The sequence below is a fragment of the Belonocnema kinseyi genome, chromosome 4 (genome assembly GCF_010883055.1).
Source record: "Belonocnema kinseyi isolate 2016_QV_RU_SX_M_011 chromosome 4, B_treatae_v1, whole genome shotgun sequence".
Lineage (NCBI taxonomy): Eukaryota > Metazoa > Arthropoda > Insecta > Hymenoptera > Cynipidae > Belonocnema > Belonocnema kinseyi.
Window position 1 is genome coordinate 15,792,844 of NC_046660.1, and position 16,796 is coordinate 15,809,639.

Sequence of the window (16,796 nt, forward strand, 5' to 3'; positions counted from 1 at the left end):
ATCTAGTCGGGAGTGGTGCTGACTGAAAACAGATGATTTGGAGCGATTCGCGCGCCATCTGTTGGTCATTCTAAGGACTTATTGAACTACCCTCGTATCTTATTCAATATAATAATCGACAAGTTGGCAGGTTATAACATGTTATGTTACTGCGCCTATAATTTTTTTCGCTTATCATTTGTATGTATTAATTTACTCAAAATTAAACCATTTCGAATTTTTTGAACCGTAAAACATTTTTGTGAATCGGAAAATGACTGGGACTTTTTTCCTCGATTAAAACGGCCACCCTGAAACTATTTTTGTGTACTGTTCAAGGTAACAAAAAATTATCCGAACTTAGAAATAACAATAAATATTCCTGCTAAATAGAGGAATTCTTTATTCAATAAGGAAATATTATTTTTTTGGATTCGGCTAGATAAAAATTGATTTCTAAAAAGTTAAGAAATTTTGTTATGTGAACCTTATTCAATTTAAATTAGAGCTGTAAGACATAATTATATTTTGTTTCCAGAACATTTTCGTGTTCGATAATAGCAGTTTTGAAATCACAAAAATGGCAAAATTCATAAAAGTTAGAAGTAAAAAAAATAGTTTTGAAAATACAAAATGATCATGTCTTATTCTAATTTAAACTAAATAAGTTTCAGGCAACAGATTTTTAACTTTAGAAAAAAATGGTAATCTAGCCGGATTCAAAGAATTAATTTTTCCTCAATGAAAAATAAATTCCTTTATTAGGCAGAAAATTTAAAAATAATTTTCACTTTTATATTCTTACTTGCTATCTGAAATAGTTAATATCTTGTTTTATATTTTTATGCTATTAATTAACAATGCAATGCTTCCCGTGACTGTAGCGCGCATATAATGTTGCTATTTTAATTAATTAAGTAGAAGCTTAGGTTTTTTTTAAATAAGATTAACAAAATTCGGCTTTTCGGTCAATGAATTCAATGATCATAGAAAATTTCATTTCAATATGTCCTTAATTATAGAAAATTTAATGCGGATATTTTTAGTATGTATATATATAAAAACTTAATAAAATTAAGTTTTTTCAGTCAAAGAATTCATTAATCATGGAAAATGTCTTGGAGTACAAATGGTTAACATTTTGGCAATCACCCATATACCTACATAATTTTTTTTATTATGTGAATAATAAAAAATAAATATATGACAGCATAAGACAAAGTTATAAGCTTTAAAAAATGCTTCAAAATACAATTATTACATTTTTTTGATAATTTAAAAATATTGTATGCGTTTATAAAGCAAAATATTTAAGAAAAAAGAATTCAATAACATTTTTTAAAATTTTATTAAGAATACATTTCATTTTATAAAGGAACAATTAAATAATTGACACTTAAAAATTCTTTAAATATAATAATTGAGAATGCAAGAAGGAAACAAGCAAATATTTTTCTGCTGACCACCGTGAGATCGTTTTTAACCTGCAAATTCTTGCACTAAACGTTTCGTTACAGAATTCTTGTTTCTTCTGATTTCGAAGTATTTATATATTTAAAAGAAAAATAAAGTATCGAGCATTTTTTTAAACAGGTACTATATTTACCCTAGTGATCAATTTTATCTACATATTTAAAATTTTTTTTAGGAATTGTTATTTTAACTTAAAAACTGAGGTAAAAAGTATTACAAAAAAATTAAATAAATCGAAAACTGTACATTTTACAAAGGTTTTCAAAAACCAGAAAATATTTATTTGTCATTGAGGTTATTAAAGTATTTTTGAACTTAACAGTTCTTTATTTTTTATATGCTTTAGATAGTTTTTAAGCGGATTGAATTTTTAAAGAAAAAAAGTATTGAGCCCTTTGTAAAATAAGTAAAGTTCAATTATCTTTGCATATTTTAAATTGTTGTCTTAGGAAAGTAATTCCATATTGAAATCTTTGTAAAATAAAGTATGATAAAAGAATTCGATAAATTGAAAACTGTGCGGTTTATGAAAATGTTCTTATAGTAGAACATAATTTTTTGCGATTGATGTTATTAAAGTATTTTTGTACTTACAACTTTTCTTTATTATTTAGTACTAAATATTTGAAATTCTTGTTTAAGAAATGTTATTTTGCGCTCAAAATTGAGTAAGAGAGTATTATGTATAATAAAAGAGTTAGATAAATTGAAAACTGCGCATTTTACGGCAAATTGTTATTTATTGTTCATAATTTTTATATATTTTAAAACATTTTTAAATATATTAAGAAAAAAAAGTATCGAGCCTTTTTTGAAATAAGTAAAACTGAATTCTGAAATTTTTCTATATAAAAAATGGCAAATTAAAGTTGAGTTCAACAACTTTTAGTTTGAAGTTGGTTGAGGCTCACCATATGACTTGGTAAGGCCCTGTCTTGAAATTCTTATCCAAACTTTTGTCACCAAGATCCAAGTGCTTCGATAGCGAAGTCGGTAGAGCGCACGGTTAAGACACACTAGCTTAGGTAGTTTAGGTAGGGAGGGTTCAATCCTCGGCGAGTGTGATTTTTCAAAGCGTCTAGGCGTACGATTACATGTGTATGTAGTAGAGTGCGCGAATCACGTACTTAAATAATTGACACGCTCAGAGCAAAAGCGAACTAAAAAAAAAGTTGCGGAAAAGAGAAGTAAAAACAGGCGAGAGCAAAAACGATGTAAGAATTAGCCGAGAGGTAAAACGACACAAGAATGAAGGGAGAAGATTCCCCCCACTTTTCTGCTGCGAAGACCAGCCTCGTGTGAAGCCGAAAATGCGCGAACATGAACCGAGCTCGTCCGACTTAATGAATGACGATCTAATCAGCTGCTCCCAGAGCTGCCAGGTCGAGTCTAAGATTTATCCCCACCATAGGTCTTCTATCTATATCTCGATCCCCATTTGAAAGAAATTAAAGAAATTGGCGATTCTGATGTTTCGCCTGATTCTTAATTTCATGCATCAGTCGATTTTGGGGTTATGTTTTTGATGTGTATATAATATGGACATTATTACTATTATATATTAATAATGTTAATATCATAATTATAAAATTGTATATTCATATTCATGACTATTTGACTATCTTTAAATAGGAAAAGTTCAACTCTCAACTAAAACACAGAGTTTTATTCAAAAACGTAAATTTGGAATAAAATACATAAATTTAAAGAAAAATTGGTTTAAACTTTTAAAAAAAGTTAAATTTTCACCCAAAAAGCTGAATTCTAAACTAAAAAAGACATTTTTAATATAATACATGAACTTTGCACAAAAGAAATTTATTATCCACCAAGACTAATTTTCTATACAAAAAATTAATGTTTAATCATTGATAAATTTTTGATAAAAAAGATTAATTTTTTTGTAGTTAAAAAAGATTTTTTTGAAGAAAAACAAAGAATTTTGTACAAAATAGTTCAAAATCCTCAAATCTTTAAAAATTCTTAAAAATCTTTTGAAATCTCTTGAAATTTTGTAAAGCTTCAGATTGAAATTTAAAAAAGAGAAAAGTTTTGAAACGTTGAATGTTGAAATGTTTGTAGATAAGAGTTTTGAAAATGGGATCAATAAAAATTCAAAGCTTTCGAAATTTAATTTACAAAAATTTTTAACTAATCAATAACAATAATTTGGTATGGTAATTTAAGATGGCATTCAATTTTTCGAATTTTGAATTGTAAAATTGAAAGTTTATTTATAGAAAATTAATAATCATGAATAAAGTGAAAGAGTTCATAATTTAAACGTACGTTTTTCAATTGGGCAATATCTGAATGAAATTATTTCAGACTGAAATTCAGAAAACAGAAAATTTCAAAATGTTTAAAATGTTAATGTTTGTAGATTAGTTAAACTACTAAATTAAAGTGTTGATAGAAATTACAGGAGTTAAAGTTTAACTATCTGGTTAACATTTTTTGGTAAATTGGTAATTTTTAAATTATTTTTTTGATTAAAAATGTTACGATGGATATTTACCTATTTTATAGATTATTCGTTTTTTGCAAATTAATTTGTTTGAAAATTACTTGTTTTTTGGTTGAAAGAGAATTTTGTTTTGGTGGAAATTTCGGCTTTTAAGTAAAAATTGATTTGTTTTGAAAACTCTTCTTTCCATTTAAAAATTAATTTTTTTGCTTTTTTATTAATTTTTTTTACTAAACATGTATTAAGTCCATTTTTTGTTAAAAATTTATATTTTTGTATTCAAATTCAAGCATGTATATGGTTAAAAATCCATCTTAGTAGTAGAATATTATTCTTGTTGTTTGTGTATTCACTTCTTTGTTCAAACTTCTAATCTGTAGTAACTTGGATTGTTTTCTTTTTGTTCAAAATGAAATTCTCGAATTTGAAATTCAACTGTTAAATTTGTTGTTAAAAATTATATTTTTCAGTTGAAACTTCATTATCTCCGACGAAAATTAAATTTTTTTAATTGAAAATGAACTATTTTATGTTTGGTTAAAACTTGTTTTTTTTAGCTTTAATATTAATTTTTAAGTTACCAATTTGACAATTTTATTGATTTTATTACTATTTATTTCTTTCAGTTGAAAATTCTTATTTTATAGTAGAATATTATCATTCTTGTTTGAAAATTCATCTATTTTGGTAAGAAATTCATTCTTTTGGTTGATTATTTAACACCTTTATTGAAAATTCGATTCTTTTTGGTTGAAGAAACATTTTTTATTGCTTAAGTTTTAACTGTATCATTTTTCATTTGAAATTGATCTTTTGTAGTTAGAAATGTATATATTTTTTCGTTAAAGATTGAACTATTGTGTCAAATTTTTTGTTGCTTAAGAATGGACTGCTTTCAGTTATTAAAAGTTCATGTTTTCTTTAAATTCAATTATTCTTCGTGTTTCAAAAAGCATCTGTTTTGGTTCAAAATAATTTATTTTATCTTTTTGAAAATTCTGAAATTTTGTTAAAAATTAATTTTTGGAATTAAAAAATTTAACTATATCATTATCGGTTAAAAATGTATTTTTTTAAGTAAAAAATTTTTTTGTAAGGGAAATTGACCTTTCTCAGTTAAAAATTTATCTTTTTTTTTGTAAAAATTTATTCTTCTTGTTTCAAGCTCATCTATTTTAATTAAGAATTCATTTCGTTCGTTAAGAATCCACGTTTTTAGTGAAAATTTTTTTCTGTTGATATAATATGATTTGTTTGGATAAACATTAAGCATTCCATTTTCCGTTCAAAATTTATCATTTTAGTAAAAAATTTAATTATATGGTGAAATTATTTTCCTCTTCAAAACAAATGTAATGATTCTATGGTAACACAGGATTTTTAAACCAGAATAAATTTGAGGAGCAGCTGATTAGATAGTCATTCGTGTAGTCGGGCGAGTTCGGTTCATGTTCACGCATTTTCGACTTTACACGAGGCTGGTTTTCGCAGCAGCAAAGTGGGGGGAATCTTCTCCCTTCATTCTTGTGTCGTTTTACTTCTCGGCTAATTCTCAGGTCGTTTTTGCTCTCGCGTGTTTTTACTTCTCTTTTTCCGCAACTTTTTTTTTAGTTCGCTTTAGCTCTGAGCTTGTCAATTTATAAAATGAAGATTATATAACAATAATTTCGAAAACCATTTTTTTCAGAAACAGTGTTCAGTTGATGCACTAGTCTATTGCTTCGATACTACATATTCTTATATTAAGAAAATATATTCTTGAAGTGTATCAGAAATCATTTCTTGGAAGTAAACTATGTTCCACATTTGAATACATCTCGATATGAAGTAACACAATAAAGTTTTAGAATAATAAAATGCGATATTCTATCTAAGAATATATTTTTTCAGATTATGAAAATTTACGCTTGTTCCAAGCATACGGTAGCAAGTACTTATTTATTTGGAACACACTTTACCGAGAATATGTTAAATTATCGGTATTCTCTGAGTTCTTTTGCGTCAATGGTAACACTTGAAGTATCTTGTGGTTTCTATTTTACCGACCGTAGCATAGTTATCATAGTTGGGTTTAAACTTAGATAAGACCGTTTATATGCTTGTTTATAATTTAAAAAAAAAACGTTACCCTGTATCATGCGGGGTAAGGTAGTTTGCGCCTCTTGTTTGGCATTACATCAAAATTGTGAAATTTCGGGATGTAACAGGGCGTACGGCTATATTGCCTTGTGTGAGTCGTTAGTCGTATAAATAACATCAAAGAAGGATCTAGAAACTTGCCACAACTTTTTGGATAAGACAAACAACTTTTGTTTTCATCTCAACATTACATTTCAAATCTTCAACAACTCTAACTTCGTGATTGTCAGTTCCCTTTTGTTAAAGCTCTTTTGGCTTTAGCGAACACATTCTCATCACGCATCTCGTGCTTCGCACTCGGTTTTAACAAAAATATTAAGTTTTATATATTATAGTTAGTACTTTTATATTAAATGTATATTATATTCATTTATGTACCTTATTCTGGTATGAATTATTGAGTTATTGCAAAATAAACTACAACTTCTTTTTGTCTTGATCACTTTAACCTTTTTTTTCATTTGGCAATTAATTTTATTCTTAGCTAAGCTGAAACGTGTATCATTCCATTTAGATTTATATCGTTACAATTCACAACATGCATTTACATTAAAACATTCGTATTTTTGTTCCCTTATTTTTATAATTTTTTTGTGTCATTATTTTAAATCTTGTTTCTTACAATGAAAACAATCTCCTCTTTCTGTCTAGAAATCATTCATAACCAATTTATTATTCCTTTTTGGGTGAACAACTTTTGTTTAGTAATTTTCTTCTACCTTGTGTCGTTTCCCTAAAAAATTTTTTTTTTTTTTTTTATTTTAACTAAAAAACAACTCATAAATTGATTCGTCATATTTAGTATTTTCTTTGGCTTGACCGCAAACTGAAATGATTGACTTTTTATTATTTTTGTGCAACTAAAATTTGAATTTTGGATTTTTCAAGAAAATTCTAAATTTTTCGTTTTTTTTTTAAATCTAAAAAATCCTTTAACTCTGGTTATCTGGTTATGTCAATTAACATAATTGTTCGCCAAAATGTACGCGATCCGACGAAGAAAGCAGATTTTAGAAAATCTTTCAAAAAGATTGAAGCTTCAACTCTAGTACTATTTTTTTCTTATGAAGATCCATTATTTATGAGCATCCTTTTAAACAGTATATTTTTCATGAATCCACCCTGTATTGAACAATTGAAATTTTCTATGGGAAATTAGAATCTTTTACGAGCTTTAAGAAATTGTAGCCCGATCCGTTTTAAGATTGTACAGGAATTTTAGCAGATTTTTGTATTGATAATTGAGCGTTTTAACATGCCTTGAGCCTGAAACAACCCATGATTACCTAAGAAGGTGCGAAAAAAGCGATAGGCTGATCAGGTTAAAATCGAAAGAAGGACTCTTGTGGAAAGTAAAGCATGAAGACACTCAATGTTCACAATTAATTTAGAGTTGATTTGTATCTTGTCGTTTAAAGGTTGTGTACATTTTTTTTTCAACCTTGTTCAAACAATAAAAAGGCAATGTTTCTTCATGGGGAACATATTAATTCACGTTCACAGTTTTAGAATATGACCCACCCATTATTTCAAAACAGTTATGAATGTTACGCAATCGGGTTATTTAAAAAAAAAATTTCTGCATTTTTCACACTATTCATTTGTACAAATTTATTTAAAATGACTATAGACAGTCCTTCGCAAACTTACTTATTTGTGTCAAGCAATTAATTTCTTTCCACTATAGAATTAGGAAACCTGTCGACTAATCGAATTAGTAATTTTCTACGAACCTTCTACTAATTCTGTTGTTTCAGTCATTGTTTCCGAACGCTACATTCATCCTGCACATTCTTCATAATTCGCAAACACATTCTTACTATAGAGCCTGATTTTAGGGTTCCTAACATTTATCCTTATTAGCATTGCAGGTATCCAATATTAACACGAGAGAGTCCATTTATAGGACTTCATATTTTGGTACAAACGCCGCACAGCGACCGAGTCTGGATTCAAGTGTTGATAACATATGTGTGGTGTCAATTTTGATCCGATTTGAACCGCTCTTTTTTTAACTAGTTGTGAATACTTGCAGTTTTAAAAACATAGCGAGAATTAGGTTTCCATTTGTCAGAACGCTGCCTGAATTAAAAAACCATCAGAAATCAACATAGCCTGTGACTTAAAAATGCCCGTACTGAGCGCCGATTATAGGTGACATCAAATTGACAATGAAATTTCGTCGTATAAGGGCGAATAGAGAAGTCATTTCCGGCCATGATTTAACGCCGTTCAAGTCATAGCTAGCTATTCAAAACAAACTAGCATTAAAAATACGACCCTTTTTGGTTTTGTCTATTGTTTTTCAATTATTGAAACAAAATAACATAAACCATTTATGACAATTTGTTTTTTGAAAAAAATGTTGGAACTTTTTTTATTATTTATTTAAATAATTTTGTTTAAATAATGAAAAAAGTAACAGATAAAATTTATAGCTGTTGCGTATTTAATGCTAAATTACATTGATAAAGTTTTCGTAGACTTGAGTGGCGTGAAATCGTGGTCGGATATGATTCCTCTATTTGCCCCTGTGCGACGAAATTGTTTATAACGATTTTACACTAACATAATGAGCTTTGACAAAAAACGTCACATACATTTTCCTCGTAATTTTTTCCGTTGAATCGATTGGTACTATTAGTTTAAAAACAAAGTTTTTTTATTTCGCTATATGTTGCTTAAACAATTTTTTGAAAATAAGTCAAAATGGCAAAACAAAAAATACGGGTACTCTTTTTTTAACTCTTTTTACAATTTCATTGTCATTTTTATGCCATCTATAACTGGCACTCAGTACGGGCATTATAACTGGTTTTTTTCCCAATTAGTCGTTTATATCGATTTTACTGATTGAGTTGGACTCGTAGATAACTTCAACAAATAACACAATCACTGGAATACTTTAGTTTAAATTAATTAAATTTTTACCGTTTCCATATCTCCGGACTCTATAATAACTAACTCACGTTATTTAAGCGAAGGAACGACGCACTGATTTGATGAAAGAACGAGACGTGACCTCGGCCGAGCTCAGAAACTAATAAATTTCAACGAAATGTGTCTACTACTTCGACACACGACGTTGACAGTAAAAATGACGTAATTGAGCTTTATTACACAAAAAGATAATAGAAGTGGGACCTACCTGGCAATTTCCGACCTCCTCTCATATTTCCTCTCATTTTTCTTTTTGGTAAAATCTGGGATTTCTGGTTAAAACGCTCTCTTTTAGTTTTCTCCCGTTCTTTCGAGTGACTTGCTGGCTTCGAGCCCAGTGTAACGAATGACTCTACAGAGGGGCGTCTCCGTTCGCCGCCTCAAGTGAGAACAGGAGCGCCACTTGTGTCGCGAAATTGACACTAAGGATCAGTGAAGAGAGAGAGGAGACACGAGGAAGCGGGACAGTTGCCACTTAGTCTCTCCGCAACGTGGTGGCGCGCCGTCGATCCATCAATTCCACGGCTCAGCTCGGGTCGTGTTCGATTCGTTGCTGTTCTTGTGTACGCTGAGTCCTGTCCACGTGCAGATTTTTCGTTACCTCCTCTTCTGGGTCCATGACTACGTCTCCCCTACCATAACGTATTTGACAGCTTGTTTGATGTGGGTTATGATAGTCCACCCAGTTTATACAAAACCGTAGGACATGCATTAAGGTTTGTTTTCATAGCTTGGCTTCTTTGTTGAAAAATTTCATTCTTTTAATGTTAATTTTATATTTTTGTTATTAAAACGAAGATCACTTGTCCTATCAAAAAGTGGTGCTAAGCAAATTTACAGATTCTTTATAAATGCAAAATTTTTATATTTCTATCCGGACCAGTTTCTGTAGATGGGAGGCATGATACCGCCCCACCAATCTTCCTTCTGTCGAAGCCAGTTTGTATATGTTGGGTGAGATTACCTCTACCACAAAGAAGGGGCTAATAAACTTAGGGGCCAATTTTGCCGCCACATTAGTGCCTTTCTTCGACCACACTGGATTAGGCTTCTTGAACTTGTCCCCGACCTTGAATTGGTGGTCTCGATGAAGGTGATCTCAATACCTCGCCTGCTTAACGAAAGCCTGATCTTGCAACTTAGTCATTATGTCTTTTTAGTCTCTAGTAGAGCCGTGTTGTAGGCGAATCGGAACTCGTTCAAGTGGAGAACCCAGTTTCGATGATCCTGATCAATAAATGACGTGAGCATGGTCTTCAGGCCCCTATTGGTTTGTCGCATGGGATTAGCCCAAGGATGACATAAGGGCGTAAAATATCGTAGGATCCCAAACAAAACCGCGAGGTTGTTCACCGCATTATTATTAAATTCGGTGCTACTGTTAGAATGTAGCACCTTTAGTGTTCCCCACCTGGTGACTACTAATTCCAACAAAGCTAAATTAATGCTTTCCGCATTGACTTTTTTCAACGGTCCCAACCCGATACATTTGAAAAATAAATAGTAGAATACAGCGAGGGAAGGACCCATGACATCGGTTGCCATGCCTGTACAGAGCCCCTGGCCTATTCGTTGGTTCAAGAGCACAATGCACCTCATGCATCAGGTCTGACAGAAGATTCTTTGGAATCACCAGCTTTCAAGCATCGCAGTCCTCGATCATGTCTTCCAATAACGGATTGTACCGGTATTTAAGGAGCTCTCCGTTTACTACTTTCCAACCATGATATTTTGCTGGTGACTGTAACACAGCCTCACGCCTCCTGGCGTATGACTCGTCCTCGATAGGCATAATGGCCGCAATATGGTCCATTTATCCATCTTCAAACATACGGAATAGTGCATCTAACATTTGGTGCATCGGCCCTTTTCGATGTAAAATTTCGAAAATATATTCTAGGAGGTGCAACGCCCAGCGCTTCAATCTGCCGGTCGGGTTTCTAAGGTTGTAAAGCTATTTGAAGCTGCTGTGGTCGGTCACCACTGAAAAGTAAAACACCTCGAGATTGTACCTACATTTTTTTTTGTGACCCCATATAACGGCCAGGCACTCCTTCTCAGTTGTCGAGTAGTTCCGCTCCGCCTTAGATATTACTCGACTGGCGTATGTGATCACACGTTTCTGCTTATTTTGTACCTGGGTGATAACAACGCCCAAACCAAAGTCACTAGCGTCTGTTTGAACGCAGAATGGTAGATTGAAGTCGGGGTTTGCCAATACAGGCGATGACACCAAGGGCGTTCTCAGAGTCTGGAACGCCTCTTCCGGCTCGTCCCCCCAAGAAAAATTATGATTTTTCTTGGTTATACGAGTGAGTGGCTCGCAGCTTCGAGCATATTCTTTGATCCCCCGGTACTACGACGTAGGCCCGACGAACCTTTTCACTTGTTTAACTTTCCTGGGTCGAGGATACTCAAGTATGGCGCGAACCTTGTCATCGTCTACCAATAACCCATCTTTAATCACCTTGAATATCAGAAACTTGACTTTAGTTTGACAGAACTTGTACTTGTTTGGGCTGAGGGTTAGCCCTGCTTCATTTAAGCGTGTAATAGTCCGCTCCAACCAGTACAAAAGGCTTTTGTATAAAGTGTCACTGATAATGATGTGCGCTTACAATAAGTTAGGAATAGATAATAATTGCCAATTATTAAAACAATTTTTATAAACAAGTGCACATTTTGATTATTTTTTCATAAATAGCTCTGATTTTTTTGCGGAATCAATGTAAAATGTCTTGCAAAAGACTCTTTGCTGACAAATTTTTAATAGTCACAGAAACTAGTAATTATTTTTAAAAAGTTTAGGAACAAATGCACATTTTTACCATTTTTTTTTAATAGGCTAGATTTTTTTGGAGAATAAACTGAAAATGTCTTGGCCAAGACTGCTTGCAAATAAGTGTTTCTTGAAATAAAATAAAACAAACGAAGCAAAAAAAAAATCAGGAGCGACTTGAAGTTGCTGCAGATACAAATACATCGTTTTTGATATCAACTATACCTAAAAACAGTTGATTGTAGCAGGAGAAACTTCAAGTCTTTGTTGATTTGTTTTTCTGCATTTGTTTTATTTTGATTCATGGAAGACGTTCACAAATAGATTGCGCGTTTCTACGGAGATGCTGAGGGAATCCTTTGAAGTATTTTTTAGCATGGAATACAGAGTAAAAAATCAACACATATGTGACATCATTTGGAATAGTGGTCCACAATCATAATGTAACAGAGTAGATTTGATTTTGGATAATATTAATGCTACGTCTTCTCTTGATGAAAGTCAGTTAATGGATATAAGAAAAAAATTGGTTGACTCTTTTATGCCTTTGTATAATAGAAAATGGAAAAGTGTCTGTAGGAAAAAAGCATTGCTTGTTCCAAATCGTGCTGCATTCTTAGAAGCAGAGTTCAAGGTACCTTTTCCTTGCCCACCTATCCAAACAAAAGGTTTAAAAAATGTTCTAAAGAGAGGAAGACCACGATTATTATTTAAAGATGGATCCGAAAAGACGAAGAAAAGGCGCGTCTAAGAACTTGCTTCAAATTATAGCAAGGAATAATTATCCAAAGCACTTTCATTGATCAAAAATGAGTCCGATGGCAAATCTGGGACGCAGTTTCGAAAGGAAGATGATGACGACAATAAATTGCAAAGACTCTTAGCGATGTACGTGGATTTAGGTCTGTCGAAGAGGAAATACGAAAAGCTAACAAAGTGCAATGAAGAAATAACTGGCAATGATTCATATCCGCCCTATTTGAAGATCTCCAAATCGAAAAAGCTTATTATCCAGGAATCGGTGAGCATATACAGACATCTAATTTAGGAGCCAGTGTCCATTTCATAAGTTTACTGGGTCATACAGTTAAGCGAATCTTGTTGCAAATGGAAGAAGATGATCTCTCTAATCTTTTTGGTAAAAAACTAGTGCTGTTTGAATAGTGGGGTATGGACGGTGCTTCTGCGCATCAGATGACACGGCAAAAGTGGTCAAAGAAGAGTGATGATCACAAGAGCCTTTTGAAGGATAAATTTTTTTTTTTGATTTTCTTCGTCCCTCTTCAATTAAAAGCAGATGATGATATTATTTGGACGAACAAAACACCTTCCTCTATCAATTTCTGTAGGACAATTGAATTTCATTTCCTTAAAGAAACTGATTCTCTTGTAAAGAAAGAGTACAACTATTACATAAAGCTGCTGGAAAAAGTTCGTACCTATTTCATTAGTTTCAGTGGAATGAGGTTTGATAACAGCTCTGACTTGAAGTGCCCGATGATTGATGGAAAGGTATGTAATATTCTTACTGGACAGAAAGCATCTTTTCGCTGCAATATTTGTGGAGTTGGATCAAAACATGTTAAAAACTTACCATATGTAGCGAAAATTCCATGCAACGAGGCACATTATAAATTTGGTCTCTCGACGTTGCATGCCTCGATTCGTGTTCTGGAATATTTGTTACATGTTTCCTACAATATGGATTTAAAAAAGTTTTCCGGAAGAAAAAAGGAAGAAAAGAAAATGAAAAAATGAAGAAATGATCGTATTCAGATACAATTAAGATCCAAAATGGGTTTAACAGTTGATGTGGTGAAGCAGGGTTATAGAACTACAAATACGGAAATATTGCCCGTTCCTTTTTGGGAAAAACTAAGTCGGTTGCTAAAATAACCGGTTTGGATCAAGATCTGATCACCAGATTCCACGATATATTACAAGTTATAACGTGTTTGGAAACCGCTGATCTTTGCATAAATCTTTATCCTTGGTATAAAATGCCACCATCAGTACATAAGCTGCTTATTCACGGAAGTGGTATAATTCAATCTTTTGAGCTACCGATTGGTTGGTATTCAGAAGAGTCGCAAGAGGGAAACAATAAGATCGTTAGAAAAGTTAGTGCTAATAACAGCCGAATGTCTGACAGACAAATGGCTAAGAGTACCACAATCTCCAATGAGTGAGCGCGATTTTCACTCACTGAAGCACGAATAGCTATAAACAATATGATAACAAGAATTCTTTTGCAAGACATTTCAAATTGATTCCGCAAAAAAAATCAAGCCTATACATGAAGAAATGGTCAAAATGTGAAATTGTTAAAATAATTATCAGTTTTTGTCACTATTTAAAATATATAAACAAATTTACGTACAGTTGAATTAAAATATCCGCAATTACTTCTTATAACTGGAAGCTTTACGGTCATTTCTAAAAAAAACATCAAAATCTGTTAAGAATTGCACGTTCGGTCGACTTGTGTCCAAAAAAGTTGCTGTTTTTCCTACTGTTCGACGCACTGATTTTATGAGAGAACGAGACCTGACCTTGGCCTAGGTCCGCAACTAACAAATTTCAACGGTATGCATCTACTACTTCGATACCCGACGTTAAAAGTGAAAATGACGTAATGGAGTTTTATTACACAAAAAAAGAACAGAAGTGGGACCTCACTTCGAGTCCCATGAAAAAGTGTTCATCAAATAATTTGCCGAACTTTTTTGATTGCACAGTTTTTGTATTTCATTCTTGAGAGGAAGGTAATATACTATGAAATGTGACAGTCTTTAAGGTAATGTTGCGCAGTACAAAGGGAAATTACATAATATACTCTCAAATTTTAAATATTATTTTTAATTTGTAGAAGAATTTAGATGTTTTACTCTAGTGTCTGCACAGTGGAACAAAATCTGTATAATTTGTAAATTCCAAATAATGGATGAAATACCATGTGTATTTGTTAAGAAAAAGCTAAAATTATGTCGAACGATGTACTCCTTTTATTTGTTGCACATACCTCTAACATTAATTTTTTGACATTTTATCAGGCGTTCGAAATGTTAAAAAAATGTTATATTCAAATTTACTTATAAGATGCGTTGGTCTTTTTGATATTGATAGGAATGCCGGACAATGGGCAAGCGGTCTAAAGTGTTTCATTGAATTTTTGTACATAAATTATACCTGACAAAAGAACAATTACCAATAACTATTAATACTGGTTCACCATTTTCAAATGAAAATATATTTTCTTTGTCGAAATTTAGAACCATCATTTTTTCGAAATATTCACTCACGATGGGATAAAATATGGCTTTTCTTTATTTTAAACCAAGAGAAAATTTTTGGGGTTCCTTCAAAAAATTTTGGAATAAAAAGCCTTATATCTTACAGGTGGCACAGACTGGCTATGGTCTAAACGTTCAAGATCCAAAAAGCAAGGAGGTTCAAGTTCTAGTGGTGCAAGTTAGTATATTTTAATTTTTCTCAACTAACAAAAATGGTTCGGGTTCAGAAAAAAATTCAAATTTTATTATTTTTGTTCCACTAATAAATTTTTCTTTCTAAACGGCATTGGCTTCTAGAGACTTTAAAAACAAAAATTTTGCACGCTTTTCCATTTTAAAGAAAAAAACAACATGTAAAAAAATCTCAGCACATTTCAAGAAATCTTGATTGAAATCTTACCGATTGATTTAATTCATGTAAATTTATGAAATTGTGGAAATGTATGAACATTTGTGAAAGGTGCGGAAATATATCAAATTTATGAAATTTTGTCTAAATTTAAATTTGTATGGTAATTCACATGTAATTTTTGATAGGCTTGATACATTTTTGCTGGACGTTTTGGGCTAGCCGATTTCAAATGTTCGAGGTTAGTTTAAAAAATTCTTTAATAGAAATCCCGACATTATTTCTTACAGATGCAGCTGATGGAAGACACACCCAAGATTTTACAAGAATTGCTGAAGAGCCTGCAATGCCTGCAATCCATAGCAATGCATGTTAGTATATTTTAATTTTTTAAATAAAAAACCCGCCAGTTACTTAATTCTGTCGCTTAATGGCATCAGCCATTGGAACCCTTTTAGAACGAGGTTTAAATTTTAATTTACAGCTTCTTATAAAAAATGTACTTGCGAATATTATTTCATTTAACAGAAAAGTATTAGCTTTCCCCGTTTTTAAATTGATCCCGAAAAGCTGTTCCTTAAAAGACACCTTTCTGTTGAGCTTAGAAAAGACCCCGCAGAATTTGTATGAGCATCTCCTATACAAATTCTGCGGGATCCAGTATGGTCCTTGAACGAAAAGGTTACATCGCGCGACAGCATGCTCTGTAGTACGGGGATCCACTAAACCTCACATTTATCGCATTAACGACATCAGCATTCACGTTTCTCTCAATCCAAGGGTTTAGTCGAACTGGATAATGAGCTTTGTGGAGGTCTTTCCGAAGAGTCCAACCTCTGAACTAACAATTATGGGAGAAATAATGCAGGGAGATCTTGAGCAGGTGCAACCTATAAAACAAAACAAAGAGCTGATCATAAGACCAAAATACGAATGCATCCACTTACCACAAAGATATTCTTGGCAACACAGTACACGTTCCACACTCAGCTTATGATTGACTATATCGCCATAAGGCAGCTTACGGTTGATAGAGTACGCGTACTATATGAGGCTAGAGTCTAGCGTACAGAAAGTGTTGGTTAGAGAAAACCAACAGTTTGTTTTTGGCTCATCAGGACTCTTTAAAGACCCTCCAGTTACTGTAGACCATTCATCTAAACCAGAGAAGGTCGAAGAAATTTGGAGAAAAGTCTGAGAAGTTCTACATTCACTGAAATAAGACTCAAAGAACATAAAGTAGTATCTATCTCAAGTACTCACTCCTGACAACGTGAAAGTGCGGGTTAAGAAAGCTCAAGAGAAAAGCTTTCGTGAGCAGCTCTTCGACAACATGATTCACGGCATCTTTCACAGAAATGTGATAGATCAGTCCAT

The 16,796-nt window shown here is 32.3% G+C and overlaps 1 long non-coding RNA gene across 1 annotated transcript in view; it reads right to left on the reverse strand.

Moving 5' to 3' along the window:
- Positions 1–9,321, reverse strand: part of LOC117170546 — a 29,466-nt gene extending 20,145 nt beyond the window's left edge. The window contains exon 1 of the long non-coding RNA XR_004466822.1: positions 9,207–9,321. This is a non-coding gene — a long non-coding RNA (uncharacterized LOC117170546). The remainder of the gene's footprint in view (positions 1–9,206) is intronic.
- Between the last annotated feature and the right edge of the window lie 7,475 nt (positions 9,322–16,796).